A 22,238-nucleotide genomic window follows, 5' to 3' on the forward strand; every position below is an offset into this window, starting at 1 on the left:
GTGGAATTATTTGCAATGATGAACACCAATAAATACTGGGTTGAGTGATGATGAGCTTAAATAACAACTAATTTTGAACTGACCCCCTCACAATGAAGTTTCGTTACTCGCTAAGTTATTAATGCTTTTGTAATCATTTAAAATCATTTAGGATTAGTATCCCCTAGTTACAAGTGATGAAAGCAAACATAAAGTAAGTAGCGTTCCTGTGTTCATATATTAAACAGTGAAACTTGAACCCTGTCATTCAAAGGAATACCGAAGTATTTATGTCACTTTCTCAATCAAAGAATTGAAAACAGGATTCTCCATAAAGTAATAAAATATGTGAAATAAAATAAAATGTCGGGAAATAATTAGAAATATGAAACTCTTCCTACTTGGAGGCATATTTAATTAAACAATCCCATACCAAAAAGGCACAATTTGTATTCCAATTGTGCAATGTTACAAAGAACATGCATCTCATTAATTTTCAGTGACATTTTATAAATATTGAAGGTGTTTCATTGGTATGTAATCTATACAAGTTATTTTTCATAATGATAGAAACACTGTTACTCTTGTACGAACAATTCTACAATTTGATGATTGCCTTTGATGCAATTATCAAACTAGCTTAGCCCTGCTTTGGGATGCTTGATTAACTCTACAGTTTCTATTTTAGTGTATGTTTTCCAGAGCTTCTAGAAATAAAATGACTGTGCATCTCTATTGCCTTAATAAGTCATTGAATATTTGCGCAAGCAGTACTATTTCCAAAGACCAGATATCAAACAAAAATGCCTTCATTTGAAGTACGTAAAAGTTAAAAAAATAAAAATACAGTACATAAATGTTGTTGATACATGACAAGAAACAATGGTATTTTGTTAGTGTTGTGTCTTTATGCAGCAATTACAAACATTTTGTTATTTTGCAGCAGAAAACAGATAATGAAGTTTGTTTTTATACCCTTGCCTTATTTTCTCATCATGGAGGAAACAAAGAATTTCTCTTCATAGCACCTGTGTATTTCTCAATGTCTGTGTGGATCAACATTAATTTCCTATAACAAACATTATAATTTTGACTAATGACATGACAGGTATTATTATGTAAACATAAAATATAGAAAATTGAATCATCTGAGGTATCTAGTCTCAATGGATCTATAGCTTATTAAACAAAAATCAGATAAAAATAAAGTCCGATAGTGTGAGTTTGAGAAAGGTGATTGAATTCTACACTGTGTAAGGATACGAGTTACATTTCAAAGTGCCTTTTATTCCAGCCAAAGTCATGATTTGGTTTCTATGGAAATCCTACTTGGCCTTAGTGTTCAAGTTAAGATTTTGGTAAGATGTACATTATGAGTCAGTGAAATTACTCTGTGTCAAATAATAGTCCTTAGATTCACATTTGAATGAATCTCATATAATTTACTAAGGTAAACATCATAAATAGCAATAAGTCTTGAGATAGGGCTGGAAAGTGAAATGTAGACTTGAGCTGGAAATATTTAAAGCAAAATATCATTAGGATGAGTCAAAATATTATTATTTTTGACATATTGCAGATGAATTAGAGGTTATACTGATTAGAAACTGGAAATGTAGTTGCTATATTAGGCCAACTTTTAAAAAGTCTAGAGTTTACTGTATGATGAATAGTCATAAATATAATCACTGAAAAAGTAGAAGGTATGGAACAGGCTTAGATAAAATTTTGAAAGAACTGGTAAGAAAGAAGAGGACAAACATTTTACTCAGTATTCTGATTTGGACACATACACTGTTCCTGACATTAGTTATTAAAAATAAAAGAGACACTGGAGAAGAGAGATACACTGAATAAAAGATGATAAATTTGGTTTTTAACATGCTGGGTCTGATAGGTCAATGGACTATCAAAGAAAGTATTTATGTCAATTGTCCTCATAAATAGCATGTAACTGAGAAATTTTCAATGATAAAACCACAGTAATCATTAACATTATGCTGTAAGGGTCCATAAATTTGCCAAGTAAAGATGCGAATATCTGGGCCAGGGGTTTAGCTCAGGGGCACCATGCCTGCCTCATAAGTGCAAGGTCCTGAGTTCGATCCCCGCTACCCTATCCCCCCAAAAAATGCAGATATCTAAGGGGAAATTGGAGGGTGAGGAGTATAGCTTAATTTTTTTTGTACTTGCATAGAATGTGTGAGGCCCTGGGTTTGATTCTTTGAACTGTAAAACTAAAAGCAATAGGGCAATCTGAAAAAGAAGAACCAAAAGTATCTACTAATATTTGCTTGCCCAGATATGATATGATGTCTACCAATGTGGTTTATCTAAATACTAAGTGTAAACTGGGCGTGGTGGTGCAGACTGCAATCCCAGCACTCAAGAGGCTGAGGCAAGAGGATCCCTGCAAGTTCAAGACCAGCCTGGGATACACAGTGAGTTCCAGAGCAGTCTGCGTTACATAGTGGGACACTGTCCCGAAACAAAACAAAACAAACAAATAAAACGAAATGAATAAATACGAAGTGTATATGTTAGAGCTAGAAACCATGGGCCTCCAAATCTGGCATTTTCTTAGATATATAATTTTGAACAAGTTCATTAAGGGAATTTAGACTGTATATTCACATTCCAAATGACGATTTTCATGACTGAAAGTCTGTGCTTATCCCCAAACTTATGTTGTTATTTATTGACCATTACAATGATTTTAAAAGATGAGGCCTTTTAGGAAATGACTAGGCCTTGAGGGCTGGACCCTCACTACTGGGTTTATAGACCTTAACAAATGGTGAGAGGATCAAGTTTGTTCCCACTTTACCTTTCTGTCTTGGTCACTTTCTTCTTCCCTGAGGCAAAATATCCAACATTTACAACTTAAAGGATGAGAGTCTATTTGAGGTCCAAGGTTTAGAAGTTTCAGTTCATTTTTCAATGGTGGGAAACACAAAAATCATGTGATAGAAAAGGGTAGGCAGAGGGAAGCTGCTTATGTGATGGTAAAAAAGCAAAGAGAATAGAGGATCCAGGGAGGGAAATATGCCTTTCCAGGAATTCTCCCCCAAATCTGCTTCTTCTAACCAAGCCCACTTCTCAACTGCAAGTCAGTTGTAGCAGTTTCAGACTCCCCACTTCCAAGACATTGGAGCTTTGGGGGAATTTCACAGATCCAAATCACAGGTTCCTGCCCCTAGTACCCCAAATACTCATATACATCTCCTTATGCAAAGTGCATTTAGTCCAGAAATAAGAGTCTCGGAAATTTTAACAATTCTAACATTGCTATAGTGTCCAAGTGCAAGGTATATTCTGAGACTCAAGGCAAGCACCTAGCCATGAACCCTTGCAAAAATCGAAAAGAAAGTTTAACACTGCCGATGTATGTTGGCATGGGTAAACATTTCTGTTCCAAAACAGAAGAATGGAAGGATATAAATAAATAAATCAAGGGAAGATAAAAACCAGAAAAGCAAACATTAAGTTCTGAAACATACCAGGCATGTCGCACAAGTTGTTGGGACAAGATACTCACCCCAAAGCGCCCTTACAGCCCAGCCAGTTGCTGCCCTCATAGCTTCTCTTTAAGGTGTGGCTTTGCCCACTGCCTGCGTCTTTTCTCAGCGATGTTCCATGTTCCTACCCTTTTCACCTTTTAAAAGTTTCCACTGCACATTTGCTTTTGCTTAGACAGTTTCTCATACCCCTCTCAGGGGCGCAAAGCCAGACTTCCGAGGACTTCTTCTGAAATCTGGATGAAGCCTCAGGGACTCCCCAACTTTAGCATTCTGCTTGCTTAAAAGTTTTTTTTCTTTTCTTTTTTTTTTTTTTTTTTTTTTTTGGTACTGGGGACCAAACTCAGGCCCCTGCACTTGTGAAACAGCAGCAAAACCACTGAGCTGAATCCCAGGCTCTGCTTGCAAGTTAAAAGATGAAATAAACCTGATAAACATCTCTCCTCATGGGCCTAATTCTTAGTGATGAAGGAAAGTGACACATAAGTAAACAAATAAAATATTTATTACGATACCCACTCAAAAACATGTATACAAATATTACATCACCAATGTTCATAACAACAAAAAGTAAATGAAAGCCAAATGAGCATTACCCAATGCACAAAGAAATAAAATTATGTATACAAATATATATGATATTCTTTACGAATAAAATTTGTTTTCAAACATGAGTAAATAATCCAGTTTAAAAAGACTTCACCATTTAAATACCTTATCTCTAGAAAAAAATTTTACCATATATCTAGAAAATTTAAATTTATAGGGACTAAGCCAGACTAATGGTTAACTAGGAATGGGAAGAAAGAGTGGACAGTATCTCTTAATAAAGAGGGTTTTGTTTTTTTGGGGGGGAGTTCAGATAGAGTTTCACTATGCATAGTAGTACTCAGTAAGTAGCTCAGGCTGGTCTCAAACTCGCAGCACTCCTCCTGTCTCAGCCTCTTGAGTGCTGGGATTAAAGGCACATGCCACCTCACCTGGCTAAAGAGAGTTTTCGAAATGTTCTAAAATTGTGTTGTAGAGATAGATTGAAAAACTCAGTAAAAATACCAATTACTCCGACGTATATCGCTTAGCTGAGTAAACCTTATGGTATATGAATAAAGCTGTTAAATGAATAAGTATAAATAAGATATATTGTATATCATATGATGGTGAATGCTCTAGAAAACTGTAAGATAAGAAAGGAGAAAAGGCAGTAGGACAGGATGAGTTCTTGAGAAAAAAATGCCCTATGAAGGCGGGATTGGAAATAAAAAGGCCCTGGTCCTAGAGTTTGTTTAAGGAATAGAAGTAACTGTGATGGTGGAATAAAGGATGCAAACAGTAATGACCATAACTATGAAGGACCTCATAGACTGGGGTAGTTCTTAGCTTTAGAGGAGCTTTGAATAGAATATGACACTAACCTTTTTATATTTTGAAACATTTCTTTTTTGTTTTAATGTAATACATGTGGAGAGAGAAATAAAGAAAATATAAAAATGTACTCTTCTTACTTGTATGAAAAAAATGAAAGAAACTTTCATAACAAAATGAAGAGAATAATAATATACACCACAATCTTAAAAGAATGGCCAAAATCTTACTGAGGGTACAAGTTACAGACCAAAAGGACCCTTTGTACTTTGCAAAGAACTCTTTGGCCACTCAATAGACACCAGACTGGGGTGCAAAGGAAGAATTGTGAAGAATATTCGGGGGGGATTTCAATAAGTCAAAGGAAATATGGTACCTTGAGAAAGGTTGTGACATAAGATAAAATAATTCCTATCTGAAATAGATATATTCAAAGAAGAATAAATAGGAATTACTGGAAGAAAATGCATCTACTTTTGATGGTAAATAGTAATTTGTCCTCTCTTGAATATTTCCAATTGAATTAGACATTCCTTTTTTCTAAAGTAGTTTCTAGATTGCTTAGCTTGGTATTTGCTAAAAAATACTAGCGATAACTTCACATGCCAAATTCCTTCTTAAGTAAAATCAAGGTGACAAAATGAGTGCATTTAAAACTGTGTACTATATGAATGATCTTTGGAAATCTTTTTGGAAAAATCACAATGAACTCAGGGAATATTTTATTTTGCCTCTGTTGAACATGAAATATTTTTACATCCATTTAGGAATCATGTTGATCAAATTACTTATTTAATGGAAGACTAAAGCACTAAGCAAAGCAAGATCCTAGTGAAAAAGAATTATGAAAATATTGAGTCTATATTTTTCATTTATGTCTCCCATATCATAGTTTCTCTGGTACATTTGCACAATCATTAAAATAATGTGTATATCTATATTATCAAGAATGTTTCTCTTACTGTTTTAGGTAAGTATATATATTTATATAAACATACGTTTAACAATTTTATTATGCAATCCATTTAACTTTACTTTTTAACAATTGTACATACTAAAGATTTTAAAAAGTTTCTGTTCTTGACCAAGTTGTATGAGCCACTTTCCAGGATGGAATGTCCACTGCATTAGCTGGTTATAATTCATGAAATTCAAATTTTCCAAATTCAAGATGTAGTCAGTAATTTTCACCTCCATCCTAACAACCATTCTAATCTCTCTTGGTTAATGGGAAAAATCATTATTTTGTTGTCCAAACAAAATAATTGTTGTCCAAACAAAATAAATCGTTCTCTCAATATTTTATTTTCCTTTTTCTGTATTACAATGGTTGGTCCTCATACCTTCCCAAGTCTACCTATACTTTACCCCATCTTAATCTACACACTCTGGCTTTCTCTCCCATTCTATTAAAAAAACAAAACAAAACAAAACAAATCCACTCTTCTAATTACAAAGCTCTAGCCACTTTACTAACTCAGAAGTCAGCTTTGGTAGATATGACTTGATAAATGACTAAATCTGATACTAATAATATAGAACCTGAAGGGTCAGTTGCTTAACAAAGATTAACCATCATTGTTAATACTTTTCATTAACAAAGAGAAACTACTTCTTGGATGCACAATATCAATAGAAACTAATTCTCCCCCAAGTACTGAGAATCAAACTCAGGACCTTGCACTTGCCAGGCACCTGCAGCGCCACTGAGCTACACCCCTGGCCCTGAAACAAATTCTACCAAACAATTTCAAAATATTATAGAATTACATTAAGGCATTTAATTCAGACTTGTTCAGAAGAGAATGTTAATCATCCATTCACTAAAGCAGTTTCACTGTCATATTTACTTTCCCCCAAAACCATTAAAAATAGTGAGCCTGACCACACAGTGAATGGATGTGTGCATCAATGAATAAATAAATAGCTAAAAAATTAAAAATTGAATGTGCCATCCAAGCTTGAGACAAAAGACATATTCTAACATGTTAAAGCTCCATGTTTTTCGGTACGAGGCATGGAATAGCCACTAAAATATTTTTCAGTGAATGGAAGGCAAATCTATGTATCTTTCTAAAATTGATATATACTTTCTAATCTTCCAGTTAAAACAGGTACTCTCTTTCATGAATTGCATAAAAATAAATCATTATTCTCCACAGAGTATCTTTCCTTGCTGTCCTAAACCTTCATTACCTACTCCTCTTTTACTTGCTCAATCTGAGTCAATGACTAAATTTGGGGACTCCACTGGGAGATAAAGTCTAAAGGAAATAGCTGAGAGATTCCATTCAGGAGATCATAATTTCTTGTGAGAAAGAACTCACTGTCATTCCTCAAGACTTTACCCTCAGAGGGTAGTGAAATAATCAGGATATGTATATAGCTATCCAGCAGAATCTGGCATTGGCCTTGAACTATTTGGGCCAGCATAACAAATTATCACCGATTAGTATCCTGCAAACATCATAATTTGATTTCTTGTAGTTCTAGTTGCTGGAAATCCCAGGTAGGAAGAACTGTGAGATTTGGTGTCTAGTGAGGGCCTGCTTTTCTTCTTGTTGTGTCTAATGGTGGAAAGGAGTCATACAACTCTGTGAAGTATTTTTAATAAAGATGCATTCCTTAGAGCTCTATTTTACCAATCTAATCACCACCCGAAGACTCCATCTCTTAGTAAAAGGAGTATAAAATTTTGATATATATTTTTTTTTTGAGGAGAAAACTTGTTCAGACCCATAGAGTATTTAAAGCAAGCTTGACTGAATTAGTAGTGCAAATATATAAATATTGAAAGCAAAAGTAACAAAATCATTAAAATCTGACATTAAATTTATAATTTTATGTGTGAACAAAAAATTCACATATGAGCAAAAAACACCAATTGAAAACACAGAGAAAGGAATGTGAATAATTATCCATATGTCACCCTTCTATCACATTTATGGGAATCATATGAAATGTAACTAGGGGGAAATCATGCAATTAAAGTCATCGCGCAAGCTGAAATGGACAAGAATTGCCAACACTGCTGAACTGAGGAGGAGTCACCTTGGGGATACTCAGAGAATCAACTAAAAACGCAGGGAACTGGAAGAAAGGGAGGAACATACATCCTGATGCCAGAATCAACGAAATAAAAGACTCGTGGGTCAAACAACCCATAGACTTAGGAGTTTATGAGAAGGGGAAGCAGTGCACTGGCTTCCAGTGGGATTTCTGCCTGTGCCTAGAGCAGGAACTGCCACGCCCGGAAGTTCTCAGAACGCTGGCGGAAACCCCCTACTCGTGTGACAGAATGAAATGCATCATAGTATGCAACTATGACTAGATGGAGAAACTACTCAAAGGAATGTGAACAAAAGTTCCAAAGAAGCGAGGAATATGCATAATATTAGGTACTCTGAGTTCCTGGATCACCCTACTGTAGGAGCAGGAGTATTAATCTTAATAACTTTTCCATAAGTGTCACTAAATTTGGACCCTTTACTTAAGGTATTATAATTCCTTAGTTGATTGTAATGCATACTGCTGAGCACTGGAAATAATCTCTCCAAATTTTCAATGGTTGAAATTAGAGCCAAAGTGAATTGCAGCAAGAAATATTTAATTATTTATAAATATTTTGATTTTTCATAGAAGGGAGAAGTCCATGAATTTCAATGTTTTATACTTTCAGGTTATTATTATTATTATTGTTATTATTATTATTATTATTGTTATTTTGGTTTTCTGAGACAGGGTCTCATTATGTAGTTGAGACTGACCTGGACCTAACTATGTAGCCCAGGCTGGTCTCTAACTTACAGTGATTCTCCTGCCTCAGCCTCCTGAGTGCTGGGATTACAAGCATGCAGTTCCATGCCCAGTTCAGGTAAATATTTTTATAATGCAAATAGTCTACAAAAAATCTGAACAAAAAACTCTCACTTTGTTAAATTATGAATCCTCAAGTCAAGTATGAAATGTAGGTAACCTCTGAAAAGATTCAATATAATAATATTGAAAAGCAACAAAGCCTGAGTAGTACCCTACTGTATTCTATATTTTTTACTTATATCCCATATAATTTTTAAAATACTATTATAGATGTTATAATATTTGTTATGCATATAAGAAAAGTAAAGTAGGGAGAATGTACTCCTTCTAGTTCAGTCTGTGATGGGGTAAGTTAGAGACTAGACTACCTGCCCTCAGATTCCTCACAGCATGTGTGGTTGGAGTAGGAATACTGCTGCCATCTGGCCCAAGGCCCAGGATTTGTCTTCATGTTTGTTCCTGAAATGTTGAGTATGCCTGGGGTGGTTGAGCATAGACCATGTCTACTGACATGAAATGGTTAGGCTTCTCTGCAAGCTATTCAGAAAGGGAGAAATACTTGATGGTGCACTGATGTTAAAGCTACAAGTGAGAGAGAAAGAAAACAGCTGAAGACAAGATAGTAGGTATTCTCCTAACCTGGGTCACAGATAATTTCTACAAAATCAGGATTTTCAAGTCCAAGTGCATTTGCACTACGAAAACACTTACCAGTGGTTCTAAAAACCCTTTTAAAAGGTGCAAAGTAAAAGTAACAGGATTGAATCCAATGGACTTTTTTACATATACCCAATGTATTATTTCAATTATACAGGGATTAAATTAGATAGTGATGTATTATTTAAACTACATAAGGACAGCAAATTTAGTATTCATTTTTGAGGTTTTTTAAAACTAATTACTTTTTTAATTGATATACGTTTTCATGAATGTTATTTTTGTTGCTGGAGGTACTGAGGCTTTAATTATCCAATGAGCCAGCGTATGTTGATATGCACACAACCATAGATTAGAGATTTTTCAAGACTGATCTCTTGGTAATGTATCATATGTAATATCTTGACTTGGTCTTAATATCCATTTGTTGGCTTTTCAACTTTTAATGGAAAAATCACTCTCTATTTAGTATTTTGCAGGTTATTTGTGAAACCATAAAAAGTGTACGGATGCATATTTGCATATTTGTGGTCTATATCTTTGAAATTGCTAGGCTTCGAGACATTTATATGCTGTAGTTAAAATATGGATCTTCCATAGCCCCATCGCTAAAGGAGGCATTTTCCTCCAAAAATTGCTTGTAGACAGTAATACTTCATTGGTATCTGCTTTATATGGGTTTGGGTAAAATGTACATTGAAAATTGTAAAAGTCATAAAGAAAGTGTAATAAAATCATCATTTATTTTTAAATTAGGATGGCATCATCATATAAAACCAGGTATATCCACTGGTAGTATAAGTCTTACAACATTAAAAATGTCTATAGTGGTAGACTTCATGCCACGCATATATGAGGCTTTGGGTTTGATCCCAGTTACCATAAAAAAAGAAGAAAATCCACGTACATTTGTATTAGCTGTCTGCTATTTCACAACAAACTAATCCGAAACTAAAGTGACTAAAGTAACAGTAATTATTTATTACCTCCAAGAGCGTGTGTCAGTAATTTTAAGGAGACATTCTGGGGATCATTTCACTGGATCTGTCCTTTTCACAGCTTCATCTGGAAGAGCTGAAGTTGGGGGAACTGAAGTCACCTGACAGGACTGGCTTCCCTTACCCTGAAATATCCACCTCCAAGTTGACTCAAAAGAACAAGGTGAAAGCAGTAATTTCTCTCATGCCCTAGCTTCAGATCGATACTTTACACCATCACTTAGTCAATATTCATTTATAAATGGGGCACTAATCGACTTCCCATCTCAAGGGCCAGGTCTTTGGGTAAGGAATGCTGAACTCTTCTCATACAAAGCTGATGTCCAAACCTCAGCACTGAATGACTTGACTCAGCTGCTAAGTGGCTTAGAGAAGCACAAAGCTGTGTGTTATGATGATCCTAGACCCCTCCAGGTGCCTGCCTTAGAAAGCTTGAGGTTGACAGAAAAATTAATTATTTTTAAATTTTCTACTGTCAACACGTATCTCATAATGGACCCATACATAACTGCCTTTCTTTGAATGTTTAGCATAAAAAGCTATGGCTGTAAATATATATATTTCTAACGACGCATGAGCATTTGTTTCAGGAACCCAAGCATAATAATACCTTTGGATTTTAAAGGACTTACTCTATGTCTCCCAGTTTTGATAGTAGGATTTTAAATAACTTATCTTAAACAACTGCGAGCTAGCATCAGGCCCAATCACATTTATACTGACCAATAACCTTTGGTATTTCCTCACTTATCTGAATTGACAGAGTCTCTGACTTCCCATATTCTTATTCACCTTATAAAATACCCAAATTACCAGTGCACAAATCACAGATTAGGAAAGAGTTCAGATCTTTTCCTTGAAGTCATTAGCTAATGAATAAAGATGGTTTTTTTTTACAACTTCATCTAACATCTGACTGTGTTGATCTTTGACAAGGTGAGCTATGTCAAAGTACTGAAAATGACTATCAAATACTCAAATATTTGGCATATTGAACTTCTTGTTTCTTTTGGTTTAGTTTTAGTGCTTAGGAATTTTCCATTTATATAGGAAAATGAACTCCCAAAGTGAGTTTGATGTAGAGGTCATCCCTGAGGAAGTGATTACTGCACTCTCAAAACATAAGCCGACTAGTTCCTGGGAGCCCGTAAAAAGTACCCAGGAAAACTTGCACTCACACTTGCAGACAATTACAAATAAAATTTGAAAATATGACCTTATATTCTGGAAGTTGCATATGTCATTGGAAGGAGTTAGTAAAATCTGTTTACTGTTATTAGGAGCATAATTTGAATCATAAACTGTTGAAATGATTGCACTCTGTTTATTCATATCAAGGACAATTTCCAGAAACTGACTATGAAGAATGAATATTTCATATAAAAAGCATAATAATGGTAACATATGGAAGTCGATACTTTGAGAAAGAAAAATAACTAATAAAGCTGAATAAAGTAAAGATTTGTGATCCCAGATATTAAAATTCAGACAACTATTCAGATTAAAACCATAGCAAAATTTGTAGTTAAGATAGTTCCAGTTGTCAGCCTGATGTTCTGAATAGACTGCACAGATTTTGGTGCTCTCCAGTACATGTTTAATTTCTTAAGTTTTTTGGAGGCATCTGAAACTTCCATTTCTGTGTTTTGAAATAACTTGCTGCTTTCTTATTTGATTTCTTTACACTTCAAACTGAAGTGATTCTGAGAGCTGGATTCTCTGAGCAGCATGGCACTCTCTTCCTGGTGAGAGACCCCTGGCTACAGGACCACATGGAGAAGCAGAAGAGAAACCAGCCGTGTGCAAGAGTATACATAGTACCAAGGAAGCAAGAGACTGGATACACGTTCACTCTTCTTACACCAATGTCTTCTCTTGGAAACGAACTCATTCCTTTCAAATCTATTCACACACCTGAGATTGGTTAATACGTTCCAGAGAGCAGAGCACTCATGATGTAACCACTGCCCATTGGCACTTCCTATCAAAGATTTCTACCACCTTAAAATCATTATCCTAGCACATGAACCTCTGAAGGACAAACCGCATTTACCCCATTGCACTCATTAAGTCAAAGTAAACAAAGTTTCACAAATGATTACTTTGGATTGGTACAGTTTATTATGCTTTGACATGACGGAAAGGAAATTGAAATCCTAGAGCTGAATATATGCTTTATGCAGGTTAGAGGCTGGATGCGTGGATTGAAGAGAAAGCAAAAATGGGAACATGGAGTTACAAGATGTAATATGCTCTGGATTAACTTGAAAACAGTGTTTTATCCGGAGAGAATATAAGAGAAAAAAAATCTTTCATAGAGGATTTTACTGGAAAGTTTCATTAAGTGCAAAGTATTATAGGCATTTAAAATAGAGAAATTAGTAGGTAGTCAGATAGGGATAGTCCTTTGAGAGAGCCAGTGTAAAAGATGAGAACACATCAAAACTGTGACTGGAGGCATATCTGATGAAGGGTAGACCTTCAGGTAAAGATGCAATGACCAGGCCTCCCTGAGGGATAAACAATAACATGATATTGTACTGTGATGGGTATCACCTGGTCTAGTAAAGTCCAGATTGGCATCAATCACATGGGTAGACCCACTACTTCCCCCAAATGCCTTTTATACTTTCCATGAACCCTTGCTCTGTGACTTGTTTCCCTGTGGATCAATATTAGATAAGTGGCCATACTTGTAGTCCTATAGTAGACAGTTGTATGACCCACTCTGTACCCACATTTTGATTTTGCTGTATGAATTAGCCCTGATAAAGAGCATCAGTGACAACTCACTTTTGAAAGCCTTCCTGTCTCTCAGAAGCTCTCTCAAAAAAATCCTACTCTTAAATTCTGTTATCTCTTAGAATTCATTGTTCAATTTCTAAGGGTATGTGACATCTACAAGGTTGGGAATAATAATTCTTCCTAAAAAAATTCAAAATAATTCAAATAATTCACTGAAAATAATTATTTTCTTCTATTTTATTTTTCTCGCTTTCTTTTCGCTTCCTTTTTTTTTTGTTGATCTGTATAAGCTTTGTGATCTGCTGCCTGAGCAATTTCCTTTTATTCATTAATTAATGTCTAATGCTTCCAAAAAGATATATTGCATTTTTAAGATGGCAAGCTTTTTTTGAGTTTCGTAATCACTGCCTAAAAGAGCACATTTCCTTAAATCTGTCCTTAAGAAATTACGTCCTCACAGAAAGGGACATTTTGCCAAATGATAATTTTAAAGGTATCTGAAACTCCATGACATATCCTACGTACCATTTTAATAACAAGTCTAGAGGTCACTAAGCAATAAAGGTTCATTCCCACTGAAATTTCATGCACATGAACAAAAGCAAAAATAAAACAGACTGTTTAACATCAAATAGGAAAGACAACATTTAACTTAGGATATGAAGATTCTAAGTTTTATAGAATCTAGATATAAATAAAAGAGAAAAGAAGGAAAACTATTATTGCAAAGTGCAATTAACAAAGTTTTTGGATCGACACAGTGTGTGAATATGGTTTTCTAAACCTGTAATCCCCCCATGCACTCACCGTGCACTCCATTATCGATGGGAAGAAAATATTTTCAACTTTCACAGGGTTTTTTATGGGAAAACTTACCTGTTAATATAAGAATCTAAAAATAGTATTCTGCAGACTTAGAAAATTCGCTTTCCTACATGAGAACCCTGTGCCAATTGACTTAAGAAATACTCTATAAATCAAAGGAATCAAAAATGGTATAGAATTGTAGAAAAGAAACATATAGACAAATAGCAAAATAACCTAGAAATTAACAAATGCACCTACAGCCAACTCTTCTCTGAAAAGACAGTCTCTTTAATAATTAGTGCTGGAAAAAATGGATACCCACTTTGAGAAAAATGAAATTGTACTCGACTCTTATTGATTGCAAAAATAAACTCAAAATGTGCAGTGATTTAAATGCAGGGCATGAAACTATGAAATGGATGGAAAAAGAAGCATAAAATAAACAATAACATAAAATGGATAAGGATTTTAAATAAGACCCCAGAAACAAAATATAAAACAACTAAGAAAAACAAAAACAACAACAAAAAACAAGTAAGGAATGTGCCAAAGGCAGAGGGATGAGATCACTCAAGCAGGCTGGTGGAAGAACAGGAGGCACAGACTTTATTCTCCTGGGTGCAGCTTGATTGAGGGTGACAAGGCTGGGGATTTCACAGGTCGGACACATCTGTCCAGTACAGGGGTCAGAGCAAATATTTATGGCCTGGGGTCTTACAGCAGTCTAGACAGAAGTATGGATGTTTAGTACCAAGTGACTTGGTGGTGGGAAGGTGTGCTGTGCTTTGTAGCCTAAACTGTCTTTTCCATAACAGCTTGCTCTGTGTTCTATCTGCCAGGAGTCCGAACGGCCTGCATCTGGTCTTTGATCATCGAAAGGAGCGGCATTTTTTGCCAAGGGCTGCTGTTTTTGTATCTGCTAAAACTGTAACATGGAATTAAACAACATATTTATTCACCAGGCCATGGCCAGATCGGGCCTGCCAATGAATAGGATTGCACCAAACTAAAAAGCATTCTACAAAGCACGGGAAACATTCAAGAGTGAAGAAGCAATCTACAGAATGGGATAAAATATTTACAAACCAATCTTTCTAGAGGTTGGAATCTAGAATGTATAAAAAGTAAACTGAACAACAAAAGTAAATAAAGGGATCATCATCATCCTCATCAATCATCATCCAGTTAAAAATAATTCTCCTAAACAGTAGTCCTAAATAGACATTTTTCAAAACAAGACATATAGATGGCCAATAAGTACATGAAAGAGTGCTCACCATCACTAAGCCCCGGGGAAATGCAAATAAAAACTATGATGAGATATCATCTCACTCCAGTTACCACTGCTCCTATCAAAAAAACAAACACAAAAAAAAATCAGGGTTAGAGTGGATGCGCATAAGGAAGGAAACCTCACACTCTCTTGGTGGGATGTAATTAACACATTTGTTATCCAAAAAACAGCACAGAATTTCCTCAAAAATTCAAAACAGAACTACTAAATAACCTAGCAAATTCACAACTTGGTTTGTCTATAAAGGAAATGAAGCCAGGGTGTTGCAGAACATGTACCCGCCAAACTTCACTGCAGCACTGTTCACAAAAAGGGGAAAAGATCCGTGTGCCCATCCATTGATGGGTACATAAACAGGCGTTCGTATAAAAAGTGGAATACCATTCCACCACAAATAGAGGGAATCCTGCATTTATCACAGTGTGCACGCAACTGGGTCATTGTGTCACACCAAATAAAATGGGCACGGAAAGACGGCAATGCATTATTTCAATCTATTAAGTTGATCTCGTAGGAATTGAGAGCAACACAGTACTTGCCACACAGTACTTGTGGGGAATGGGGTGGATGATAAGGGAATGTGGGTGCTGGATGTTTAATTACAGTCACAATGAATGAACAAATAAACAAATTGTAGGGCTAACTTCCCCAGTATGGTGACGAGATACTAACAGAATATTCAGGGTTGGAGATTTAGCTCAGTGGTTCTGCTGCCTGCCTCACAAGCACAAGGACCTGAGTTCGATCCCCAGTACCCCACAAAAAAATTATATTCAAAGAAGCCAGAGGAAAGGATTTTAAATAACTTGAGCAAGAGAAGAAATAATTGAGGAAATAGGTTTGTTTAATTTGATTTCAAGATTGCACAATGTATGCATCTCTCAAAATATTACATGGTATTCCATAATTAATATTTTTGGAGATACTACGGATAATCCCGGCTGGACGTTCTATGGATGGAGCCCAGGGCCTTCTCACTGAGCTACAACCCCAGGCCTTGTTTATTCTTGTTTTATTTTGAGACAGTCTCTCACCCTTGTTAGTTGTTATGCTACACAGACTGGGTTCGAACATGAAATCTTTCTGCCTTAGGCTTCTATATTGCTGAGGTTATAGGAATGGGACACTACATCAAGCTACATGAGTAAAAACTTTTTGTGATAGCTGAAAATTTTTAAAAATGAAGTATTTCCTGGAGAACAAGAAATGTTTGTAATAAATGAGAATATTGACCAAATAAAATGACATAATTAATTAGTCTTTCTAAAAGTCTGTTTTTATGTCTTGGAGAAAAACATAATTTTTTCTCTTGACAAATACTTAACAATTTTAAAGCTATTCCATCAAATAAAACATTCTGAAAACTCAGCTTTTACTTCTGAAATATATTTTGCCATTTTAGATTCTGTGTTACTACAAATATACTACAGTTACCATTTAAGAGCCAAATATAACTAAGGCTGCCTTTCCTCCATAATAATACCCCTCCACATTTGGTGGAAACAAAGCCAAATTAGCACAGACAAATTAGTTTGAATTATCAATAACACTCATTTAAAAATACAGATACTTGATTATGTGCAGGTTGATAGAGTCAAAATATTTTGAACATTTCTCTATCTCGATTTGAAACTATATTTTCGTTTGCACATGACACTCTGAAAACATCTTCATCACTGTTTCCTGTGAAACATGATAAGAGACACTTTCGCTATATTCAGGACTTAAATTGGACAGAGGGAAGCCAATTCATTTAGAATTAGATGGTTTCAGTCGGAAATGTGGCTATATTATTACAAGATATATGCATCTAAGCAAAATACCCTTTTTTATTCCATTTCCTTGAAGATAAAATGGAATGGCATAAACTTTAAAATTTTGTAATAATGTTAAATTGCTGCTATTAAAATGTCTGTAACCATGTAGGTAATGACCACGTTATTTGAATCTGAATTATCAAACTGCTTCAGTGACTGCGACATTCTCTTTCTGCAGAAAAAGTTCTATCCCATTGAGTAAATGACTTGACTTGTAAGTTTTTCAGAGTATCCATGTTATTAATTTCATTCTAATTACAGATTGTGAAACTTTAGCTTAACTCACTGACTTAGAAGAATTAATCCTTATCCATTTGATAGCACAGGAATTCCCGTTACCCTAATATTACACTTAGAGTTTGTCTTTCTATGTTTTATTCTATATTATAATATGGCATCTTGTTTTCCTGGCTTTTAACCAGCACCTTTTCACTGAAAGAATCTTGCTTTATGTGGTTAGTCTGAACTAAAATTCAGAGGAAATTTTAGCTGTGAAAATGAAAGAGTCAATATTTCTTTTCCATTTGTTTTTAATTAGAATTTGCTATTATTCTTTCCTGATGTCAAAGGAGATGTAAAATGTAGAAATGTTTAGAGTTTGAATTATTTCACAGTGGTCAGTATCATCAAAATTTTAGAGGTTCAGGTAAATATCAATAATGAATTATTTTATTCCTGTGAAATAGTTTGTATATTGGTATATATTACATTACATTTTTTAAAAATTATTCAAGAGAACTATCTTAAAAACTTCTATGTGAAGCACTGTCCTGTAAGCTTTATTTTAAACATAACTTTTTAATAATCCCATTTCTTTCACAAAGGAATCAAGTGGTTTAGAAACTATTCAATACACCAAGCAATCGAGCAATATATGTTCATTTATAAAGTGTTGATTATGTGTATGTTATGGACTGAAAAGCTAGTTATAAGTTAGGTACGTAAAATTGCATATGTAAAATGGACAAATTGAATTCCTCGTTACACAAAATAATCTAAGGTTCATTGAAAAAAAGCTTATAGACCAGATAATTTATCTCATAGTTATAATACTAGCTTATTAGAAATAAAAGGATAGAGGATCTTGATTAAAGCCAGGTTCTATTGTTGTTGATTTTAAAATTCAGTCTCTTTGTAAATCATTGAAAAATTGAAATACTAATTGTTCTTAGGTTTTGAAACAAATTAAGGAGGGAGAGGGGGGGGTGCCTAGAAAGTGACATATTTTGTAGCCAGGAGTATTTTTTTATAGTACTAGGGAGAATGAGATTGATTGTTTAGGTCATATTGCTATATAGTTCAAAGTTTATTCAGTAATAAATTCCAACTGTGGAATGTCAGGCAATATATGGAATAGACCAGGAACCATAAACCTTTTTTGGAAAAGGCCAGGTAGAATATATGTTGGCTTTGCAGGCTATGTAGTCACCCTCACAATTACTCATCTCTACTACTGTGGCACAGGAATAGTCCTAGACATGTGCACAGTTGTGAGTTCCAAAAACATTTTATATGCATAATGAAGCAGTGGGCCAACTTTGGTTCCTGGGATAACATTTAGTGAAACCTAGCATAGAAATATGATATGCCAGTTAGTTTAATAAAGGTGAATTATTATGCTTTTCCAAAAATTAACTGTTTTTTCTGTGTACCTCGAAAGAAAGGAAATTTCAACACTTGTACATCTGTATGTGTCAGCATGGTATTAGAATCTTCATCATTTATAATGTCTTTTTACAATGGATTGTGTCATCATGTATAAGAGCCAGCATCCAACACGGCACCAGGGTACCTTGCCTCCTGAGGGTCACAGCATAGTATAACCCTTTCTCGTAGTGAATTAGTGCATATCACCAGTGGCATAGCAGAAAATGGTGTTTTGAGACATTATTTTCAGCTTCATGAGATGCCCTGTCAGGGCATCTCAGCCGAGCCACTCCTCACTTTATGATATTCAGAAACTATATAAGATACAGTTTTAAATTGCTAACTTTTAGAGTCATCTTTTCATAGTGATAAGTAGTACATTATGTAGTAGATGAGAAGGTGGTAAATGGAACTGTAAAAACCTAGTTGTTAAGCATCTTAGCTTTTCTAGGCCCTATGGTCACTGTCAGAACCATTGTATTATAGCATTCTCCAAAAATATCCAAAAGGAGCACTAAAATTTTTAAGAAAAAATATTTAATAGAATCCTTTTATTAAAGCAGGTGTAAATCAGATTTGGCCTGTGAAACACTAATTTTCTTAATCCTATAGTAGATAGCAAAAACTACAGCCCAATGCTAGAAAACATAAACACAAGAAACAAAATACGGGTGAAACAAAATATTCATAAAACTATAAATTAAGTTACTTAGTCAGATTATTAGAAAATATTAAGTCTATACGTATTCATTCTATTTTTCAGTTATGTATTTTATTTTCTTTACTTTTACCCAAACTATTGTCTCGACATGTAACATTTTATAGTAAAAATACCCAAGTTAAAGTCAAGGTCTATGAGCTGTCCCATTATATCTCCTGATATTTTTCTGCAATTATACTGTCTCACTGATTATTATTGATATCAAAAAATCATATGTCACTAAAAAATGTTGTTATTTTAGAAGTTAGATTTGCATCAAAAATTGTTTCTGATATTGGTTTGTCACACAAAGCTTTAAGTCAAGTATTTTTTTAAATAAAAGCATGCCATTTTAAAAAGTATAGAAAAGTTAGCTACCAGAGAAATTTAGCAAAATGGAGGAAGCTTAGGCTTTGGGTCTTAATATAAACCTTAGTTCTGTAACTTATTAAAGATAATACAATATAAGAATACTTTAGTTGTATTTTCAGAGTTTATCCAAAAGAATAGGCAGACTTAGGAAATTTAGGAGGTTATATAACGTAACCATATGAATATAGGTCCGAATGGAGACTAAATATAAGATTCCCAATTTCTCCCAGCCTTCTGCTGTGTTCACTTTGTAAAATATTTTTAAATGCAGAACTGGAATAAAGACCATCTCATGCTGGCTGGATTCCCACTTAGCTTATCCTTCTCCTTGATTGTGAAAAATTAACTCTGAGTGTCAGAATCACAGATTTGCCTGAAAATATAAATTATATGTGGGGAAAAATTAATTGCACATATATAATAAATCATATGAAAGTACATTAAACATTACTCAAAAATTATTTTGATTCTGATCTACTATTAATTTCACAAATTTTTGTTGTGTGACTGTGGCCAAAGGATCTTAGAATATCAGTTTCATAGTTCAGATGTTATTATGAGTACTATGTTGGTAAGTGATAAGATACAAATCCTTCTTGGAATGCAATTACCACCATGGAGTAAATGATATATGGAGATAAACATTGTAAATGTATCACTGAGAATAGGGATATAGCTCAGTGGAAAAATAACTGCCGCATGTATATGTGACCCTGGCTTTGATCCATAAACTGCAAAAGAAAACAAAAGGACATTAAAGATACCTCTCATTAGCAAGACCACATTTTACATAGTCCTCTGAGGATATGCCCTGAGGAATCAAGTATTTTCTAATACATGAAGTCACATTTTAAACATTTCCCTTATTTTAATAACATTTATTTATAAATGTTTTGCTTTTACATCAGATTAAATCGTCCCTGTGAAATTTCATTTAGTTTATTTTTCTATCATTAATTAGAATATGAAAGGGGAAGTTTAAGCTTATTTTGAATTACTAGAGGATTTCATTGAAGAAATACACCCATCAGAGTATGAGAGTTAAAATAACGAAGTCATAACTTCTATTACCTGTCCTTCCATCTGTCTGTCTGTCTGTCTTTCCATCCACCCTGATCTTGGTTTTCTCTATGTTTTTAATACTATTGAAAAAATCCCAGAGGAAGAGGAGCTATTTGTGAAAATAGACTGTTTAAACGGTGGTGTTTCTATGCACTTATTAATGCGGTTGCTACTCTTGCAAAGGGCTTTACGACTAGCACTCCGCTTTAGAATACGGCTGAGTTTCAAATATTTCATGCAATTATTACTGATTTTTAAATTAATCCCCTTCTTAAACACATTTCTCCACTCATGTAATCCCTTCTTCTTTTGTATTCAACCCATTACCAGTGAGACGCATTATGAGAAAATATATTTTAGAATTAAAAATTGTTGAAAATACGTTTGAGATGATGATAAATAATGAATGGGAAGAGAGCTCAGGAGGATGAAAGTGGGAAAAGCAGAGAAAGTGGAAGAAGAATGTAATGTAGGAGAAAAGGTAAGAGGAGGTGAAATTCTGGGCGGAAGAACAGAGTGGGTAGTAATCAATCTTAGTGTTTTTCCAATTTTTCACATTCTCCAAGCTCAAGTATTCGGGATAAAGAATAAAGCGTTAGTGGTTATTCATGCTCAGTAAGTTCATAAACTAATTAAGAAGAACTTCCATGTGCTGAATTTACTTGTAATATATGGTGAGTGTTAATAAAAGGAGTCAGTGGCTTGCATAATTCTATACGCAAAAATCAGTATAATTACTGTCTTCCTTATTTTCTTACATAACATTAACTGCTATATACATCGGGATGATTTTTTCTTCATCTAATTCTGTGTTAAGTATATTAACTGTGTTAATTTCCTGCTTATTTCTCTACTGGATGTCTGATATTGTCCTGGATCCCTTACTTTTCGAAAACACAGAAATCACTAAGTGCATTGGCAAATTCATTTAATAAGTTTCAAAATAAAAAGCTGCTTCATTATGCTATTTCCCAAAATTTTTAAAAATTTTACACATACACACACATTACACACACACACACACACACACACACACACACACATATATATTCACATGTATATGTGGGTGTTTTCTTGTTTCTTTTCCCTTTCTGATATACAGAAATATGAAAGAATTTACCAGAAACTTCTGTTTTACAATCCCTGAAATCAGAGCTGTCATAATATGGACCAGGTTAAACCTCTTTATAATATATAATCAAGTTGATATCAATTTTTAATAACTTTTAAAGAGCTGTCTGAACTCGCATTAATTTCTTAAGACATTTATAAGTTAAAGAAGACCAGATAACATGAATTATTTTCATTCAATGTGTTATTGTCCTTAGTATTTGACTTTTATTTTGAAAAATGGCTACTTTATACCATTTATTCCAAAGTATTCAAATGAATATTTGATGGTCATAAATCAAATTATTCTAACAGTTATTTTATTTTCTGATTTTATTGATGACATTAAAA

The 22,238-nt window shown here is 34.3% G+C and overlaps 1 long non-coding RNA gene across 2 annotated transcripts; it reads left to right on the forward strand.

Annotated features, from left to right (window-relative positions):
- Positions 1–8,229: 8,229 nt before the first annotated feature.
- On the forward strand, positions 8,230–15,032 carry LOC104854161. Of its 2 annotated transcripts, none has more exons than XR_778000.1 (3): positions 8,230–8,354; positions 10,395–10,496; positions 14,725–15,032. It is a non-coding gene; the product is annotated as an uncharacterized LOC104854161 (long non-coding RNA). The 2 variants fall into 2 exon arrangements; XR_777999.1 differs by lacking the exon at positions 14,725–15,032 and adding an exon at positions 12,032–12,384.
- The last annotated feature ends 7,206 nt before the right edge of the window (positions 15,033–22,238 follow it).

Source organism: Fukomys damarensis, unplaced genomic scaffold (genome assembly GCF_012274545.1).
Source record: "Fukomys damarensis isolate Sample0158 unplaced genomic scaffold, DMR_v1.0_HiC HiC_scaffold_27, whole genome shotgun sequence".
NCBI lineage: Eukaryota > Metazoa > Chordata > Mammalia > Rodentia > Bathyergidae > Fukomys > Fukomys damarensis.